At 36.1% G+C, this 6,545-nt stretch overlaps 1 pseudogene across 1 annotated transcript in view; it reads left to right on the forward strand.

Moving 5' to 3' along the window:
* The first annotated feature begins 481 nt into the window (after positions 1–481).
* Positions 482–6,545, forward strand: part of LOC144781131 (uncharacterized) — an 18,508-nt pseudogene continuing 12,444 nt past the window's right edge. Inside the window, exons 1-2 of the transcript XR_013600887.1 lie at positions 482–542; positions 2,481–2,497. The product of XR_013600887.1 is annotated as an uncharacterized LOC144781131 (transcript). The remainder of the gene's footprint in view (positions 543–2,480; positions 2,498–6,545) is intronic.

Consider the following 6,545-nt stretch of genomic DNA (forward strand, 5'->3'; position numbering starts at 1 on the left):
GGAGCTTGTACCGAGACAAAGGAAGACAAGATGTGAGATACAGCGACTGCCCAGGTTCACACAATCCGATTAAGATGATTTTCTGGAATATAATTCAGGTTTTCTGATTTCTGAGCCTTTTATTTAGCCAATAAACTGAAATTTCTCTGCACATTTATGCAAATATCAATAATTACAGATGGTAAATACATGCGACCTGAGCATTAAACGGGAAAGAGACATTCCACTATCGTGATTTCAGCTGTAAAAATAATCAAATGCAACTAGGTTGACATAATTTAAATCTTACCAGATGCATAATTCTTTGCGGCAGTGTTAGTGTGTGTTCGCAGCTCCTGTCAGGTATTAGGGATACAAATATGCCCACAGCCCTTGTGCTGCGTCTGGAGTTATGTTATTACTGCTTAATAGTTCGCCACAGTTCAAAGATTACGTTTCCTGTTCATTGTTTTGTTTTCTCTGATGGACTTTTTTTCCTTCACAGACCCTTGTGTTTTATCCTTAGTGACATCGAACCACAACCTTGAAAGTCATGGACCACTGTAAGTGCTTGTTGCTCTTAATTTCTGCTTGTCATGACACAATCTCAACCTTTATTTTCTTTGAAGTTGTTGAAGGTTTATTGGCAATTTAAATAAATCACATCAGCCCAAATCAGTGACCCACCATAATAAACCAATGCAAAATAGATGCATTAAAAATGTAATAACGTGTTCATAATAATCTCAAACTAAATTAATAACCATTGTACTATGGTAATACAGCAATAATGTAAATACATTTGATTATTCTGCAATACAATCATAGAAACAGTGTGGTAATGAAGGGTTAGGTGGAACTGTGCTCACGCAATAACAACATGAATGTTCATTTATACTGGTGAGCCTTCATCATATGAGCGCTTGAGTGCACTAGCTAGATTTTCTCCTGTTTATGTGAAGCTAGTTGCCTGGACTTTAATTTTACTCTTGAATCTTTGCAGGTTTACAGGCAGATTATACAAAATGGCAGCACATTCAAAGACTCGATCATTGATCTTCGAGCCAAACTGAGCAAAAGGCCAATTGGTGTTCAATACAATCAATTTGACCCATTTTGATGCTATAAGTGTCAAAGTTGTTGAAATAGTCCACAAATTGACAGGGAAGTGGGTTGGCCCCACTGGTGAGACTCTTTCTAGCCAGTAGGGTTAGTGCTAATAAAAAAATCAATTGACTTTTTATTTTTTCAAAAAGCTCAAAAAATAGCAATTTACTTGAAATATAGATTTGCTATTATTAATCACCTGTTGATAAGTTTCATAGAATGAAGAGTGCTTTACAATATAGGCGGCGGTGAACAGTTAATATACTGTCATGAATTGAGCAATTCGAAACGTCTTGATTTAGAAATAACTCGACAATGTGTTTTAACTTCCATAGTGGACGGAGGGAAAGATGTGTGTCCTTGTCGCTCAAAACATAAACTAAAACTTTCATATATGAGAGAGTATCAAGTCAGTATCTAAAAAATTAGGTAATTGGCTCTAATGCCATATTCTTCTGGCGCATACGGTGAAATAAAATATTTATACATTATAAATTCCCATTGCACATCATTGCATAATGCAGCTGTGTCTCATCGATGTATTTACTTCAGGGTGTTTACAAAGCACAACTATCACTCTGCTAGAGTCTCTTGTAATCTTCTTTTTGATTTTCCAAAGGTTGCCCAAACATGTGAAGGTGTAAACCAGCAGTGTTTGGCATCCAGTGTCAGAATTACAGGCTAAACATATAAGAAACATTCTCATAAAATATAATTAACACATATAGGCTCGCTGAGACAGTCGGTGGTTAGCAGCTCACAAATCTGACATGGATCAAGCTTTGTTGGATGTCCTTGGTCAAAACAAATGTTTCTCTCAGACTCATGCACACCATTAGCAATGGTGAGCAATGTAAATGACCTGATAACAAAAACAATTTCACTAGAAAGTCACTTTTATTCATGGAATAATGGAAAATTGTAGGGAAAATGCAATCCAGATTAACAAAGGCCAGGTTGCAGCAGCTTTGCATGTGGAGAGGTCACTTACAAAACAGTATGTTCTGCCACTTTTGAAAATGCTTCTGGAGTTGTTGATAACTAGGGAAGTAGGTGTGTGTCCCACAGGCAGCGTCAGTGGATAAGGACATGTAAATTAAGCCAACTTTCACAAAGTCATATATTTATGCCAGGTGTTAAAGGAACGCTATTTAGCACACTCTATGCTTTTTTATTTTCCACACTTTGATGAATCCATACTCCCAAAGTATATTTATTTACTTTGATTAAAAATTCCTTTCTTCAATAACAAAAATGAATATTTCACTAGGTCACACTGTCCATTAGCAGAAGAAAACCAGCATTATGCAAACAGATTGCACAAATGTAATTTTGTTCAAATACAACATCTATTCAATTATTAATTCAATCCATCATTGTTTTTTGATTTGCAGCACAAAAGCAGAACCAGGTAAGACATTGTACACTAAACTTTCTAAGATGGTGCAAATTTGGTGGCAGAAGTTAATTTTCTATCATGAAAACTCCTACAGATTTAAAGGGTGCCATTTACCTTCCTCATACAGTGTGCAAAGTAAATCAAAACGAGAGTAGCTTTTGACACAACTTCCGACTGCAGACCATCACTTAAGTGTATACTTGAGTGTCTCCATCCCCTGAAATCAGGGAGTGGAGCTATCTAATGCTGAATTTACAAGCGTAAAGTGCCTATTAGTAAATTTTCCTACATAAATGGAGCTCTCTGCCACCTGTGCGAAGATATCCCTGAGGAAAGCTAGCGAAAATAATTAAAGTTTATTACTTTTTAAAAAATCAAATACAATGTTAATGCATACTACAAATGTTTATAACGAAATAAAATACAAAGTTACAAGACATTACTCATCAAAATAAACTTTTATTAAATAATGTAAGTACATTATTTACTTTCTAAAGATAACCAAACAAAAAATCCTACCTTAAGTAGCTTTATTATTTTTATTAATAAATTCATATTTAGGATATTAATAAATAATTTATTTTTACATCATTTTCCATGGGTTGTTATTTTACGTCACAGCCCCCATTAGTTTCATAGGGGTGTGTTGCAGTTCCAGTGATTGGTCATTTGTGGTACCAGACTTACTCCAAGGGTGGGCTGCAATACATTTAATCTGTTTGTGGCATTTTGTGGTTTAGTAAATTTAGAAGTGAAGTTTGTAATGGTAATTGTCTCACACTTTTGTGAGTGGGGTGGTCACCCTAATGGAACACTGGAAGATCACCATACCCAGAAGAAAGACTCAATTCCACTGATCAGTGACCATGGATTTTAAAATTCCTCCTGAAATCTTATTTGTTTAGATTAAAGAATATTTACACAGATTTGGGAAAAGCATCTGAAAATCTTTAATCTACCAGGCTTTTGTTTGTTTTTTATTTGGTTCTGAGTGTGGCCATGTCCCCTTGGTCACACCATTGTAGCAGGTTTACGCCTCATGTGTCCGTAATGATGATATATTACCTCTTCTCCTCAACCGACCTCCTGCACTCTGACCTAATGAAAGCCCTCATGTCATGATACTAAATTGGACTCGTTCTAGCATCTCTTATTACCATTGAACTTCTACTCTACTCGAGACTCTGTTGCATATGTTTTGCTGTAAAGCGCTCTGATACCCTCTGGGTCGTGCCATCGCTATATAAAACTTCTAAAATAAAATAAAATAATCTCAGTTGGAGCTCTCAATGCTCTAAAAAAGTAAATTCATTACATAATATGCCTTGCCTAAATAATTTCCTTGGGGGCAGAATTATAAAATCATCCTTTGAATTTGTATCGGAAAAATATCCATTAATCTCTTAGCATCTGTTAGTAGTCAATGTATGTAGGTTTGAAAAAGATTCTATAAAATGTTTGCAAAAGTGTTTGCCACAGTGGTTGCTGGTAAATATAATTATGTAACATGCTTGCAATGTTCAATACTGTAAAAGCTATCCCACCCAAATCCATCAAGTCTTTCTAAATAATTTGTTTGCTATGTCTTTATATGTAAATGTCAACCTATTTTTATTAAAGTTGCCAATTATATTGGTCATATTGATCAAAAGTCCATAAAAGAAATACAACATTCATATATTCATATTAGCATTGCTTCAAACTAACCTAAACACAAGTGGAGTTACTGCTTTTTTCAATTGGGTGTTTGTTAATTCTGTTGAATCTCTGTGACCCTGATGCAAAAGTTCTCCCTTACGCATCTATTGAAGAATGGTGAGACTTGGCCTGCGGGCAGCCGGCATATAAAGCAGTTGACTTCCAAGCATTCAGTCCTCTTGATAACTCCCACAGAACTCTCCTCAATGTCATGCAAAGTCAAATTCAGTTGTGTTGCTGAGCCTGTGCACTCAGCTCATCTTGAATAGTCTCTCAAATATAAGCATTACATGTATCGTAGAATCTTACAACTGCACTAATTTCAGTTATTTTCTTACAATACAGACATTTTGCCCTTAAATACCAGGCTTTATTTGTTCAGCAAATAAATACAAGCTCCTTCATCAGATTACAATTTTCTCAAAATAATGCATTTCATATTCCTAAATCGACTTGTAATTTTTAGTAAAGAAGCTTATTTTTCATCAAATAGCCACTATTTTCTGAACATACTCTGGCCTTCAAGTACAATTTCTCATATATATTACCCCATCCATCCCTTTTTCCACCCAATAAAAAGCTTGACATTATCTTATAATATCCCCATTGTCAACAAACACCAGCTCTTAATTGTATGTACATTAATTAGTTTGGTCTGCAATGTCAACATATCAGCTTATTTTTCTCATCAAATACTCACATTTAACACAGCTTCAAATAGACAGATCCAGACGCTCCTGCCAATGGGTTACCAGATCATGCCGGGTGGGCCACTACATGCCAGGGATGCCCCTCAAGAAGCAAAGGATGCCCGCCATATGCCCATTTGATGTTAGGTATTGCTACAAGAGGTCACCAGGGATGCCCACTAGATTTAAAGTGTGGATACCAGAAGGGCCTACTATATCTAAGAGATCTTTGTTCTATACCAGAGATGCCCACTACAAGGCAGGATTGTCCATCTCATATTGTTGTCCAGCAGAAGCCAGGCATAGTTTCCACAACAGGGGATAGCCACAAAATGCCAAGAATACCCTCCAGAAGCCAGCACCAGTGCCACGTACCAGGGATGTCCATGAAATGTGATTGACCCAAGAGTATTTTAGGTGTCACTGCCGGATGGATGTCAAGGCTGTCAATTGTTAGAAATTGGGTTCCTGGTTAGCTGGGGTATAATCCCTGGTCAAGCAGTAATCACAACCTTAGTGAGGGAATGGCACAAGCAGTCCCTAAATTAACCTGTGCTCTCTCTCTGGTAGCTTGGCACAGATCAGTCAGGCGTAACTTTAGAGGTAATGTGTAAAGTATTTGTGCAACACTTCAAACAGTAAAACCGTTAAAACATCACACAAAAACATTCCACACCAGGTTAGAAAAACAACAAAAATACAATAGGTGAAACTGGAGTTATGAATTTTTAAAGAGTAAACTGTAAAATAGAGTTAAAAGCATACAGCTGGATCGGGTCAAATCCAAAAGTTCAGGCCAACTGCAATGGAGCGCAGGTCCAATACAGTCACAGATCATTCCCGCTGAAGGTTTACCTTCTCAAGTTTTGTGCCAAGAGTGCCGCTGGGGGGGGGGGGGGAAAGTATCGAATAGTGAAACAAGATGGTGTGGTTTTTTGCACAAAAAATTCCTTTAGACCAAGGAACAAAGTGAAAACGCCCTGATGAGACCGCGTTGATTCATTTAACCGGTTGAAACGCGTTGGCAGTAAGAAGGCCCCTCTAAAAAAAACAACAAAAAAAAAAAAAAACACAAAGAAATGATTGTGATATAATATTGATTTATCTATATCTACCAGCCTTCTTGGAGATTTTTTCAAAAGAATCACCATCTTGTTTCACTATTCGATACTTGTTATCACCATAAATTTTTCCTGTTTTTCACTATCTTAAGATACATCATCACTGTAAATAATGTGCAAAAAAAATGTTTTTTGTATTGTATGACTTAATGTATTTGTAAATAATGTAGAATTGTCACATTTTGCTTAATGATTATTTGTGTAGTGTTTTTCTCATACATATCTAAATTCTTGATTTGAAACAACCAAAAGAAAAAAAGCAAGGGCTAAAATAAATAAGCCTACGTAATCAGAAATTGTCCTGATTATTGTTTTTCTCTAAATAACAAGCTCAAATTATAGGTGTGGGGGTCAAATTGTATGTTTATATTTTAACATTCTAAAGTTGGCATTTTCAGAATTGCAAATCCGACGTCACCGTAAGTTGTGATTTTAAATTGTTATTTTGAAACTTAGGAGTCTGATCTCTTCCCGAATTGGAGATTAGACTTATACAATGTAATAAACAAATCCCAATGTTATCCTATGGGAGAGATAGGCCTTGCAGTAGTG

This window comes from Lissotriton helveticus, chromosome 9 (assembly GCF_964261635.1).
Source record: "Lissotriton helveticus chromosome 9, aLisHel1.1, whole genome shotgun sequence".
Taxonomy (NCBI): domain Eukaryota; kingdom Metazoa; phylum Chordata; class Amphibia; order Caudata; family Salamandridae; genus Lissotriton; species Lissotriton helveticus.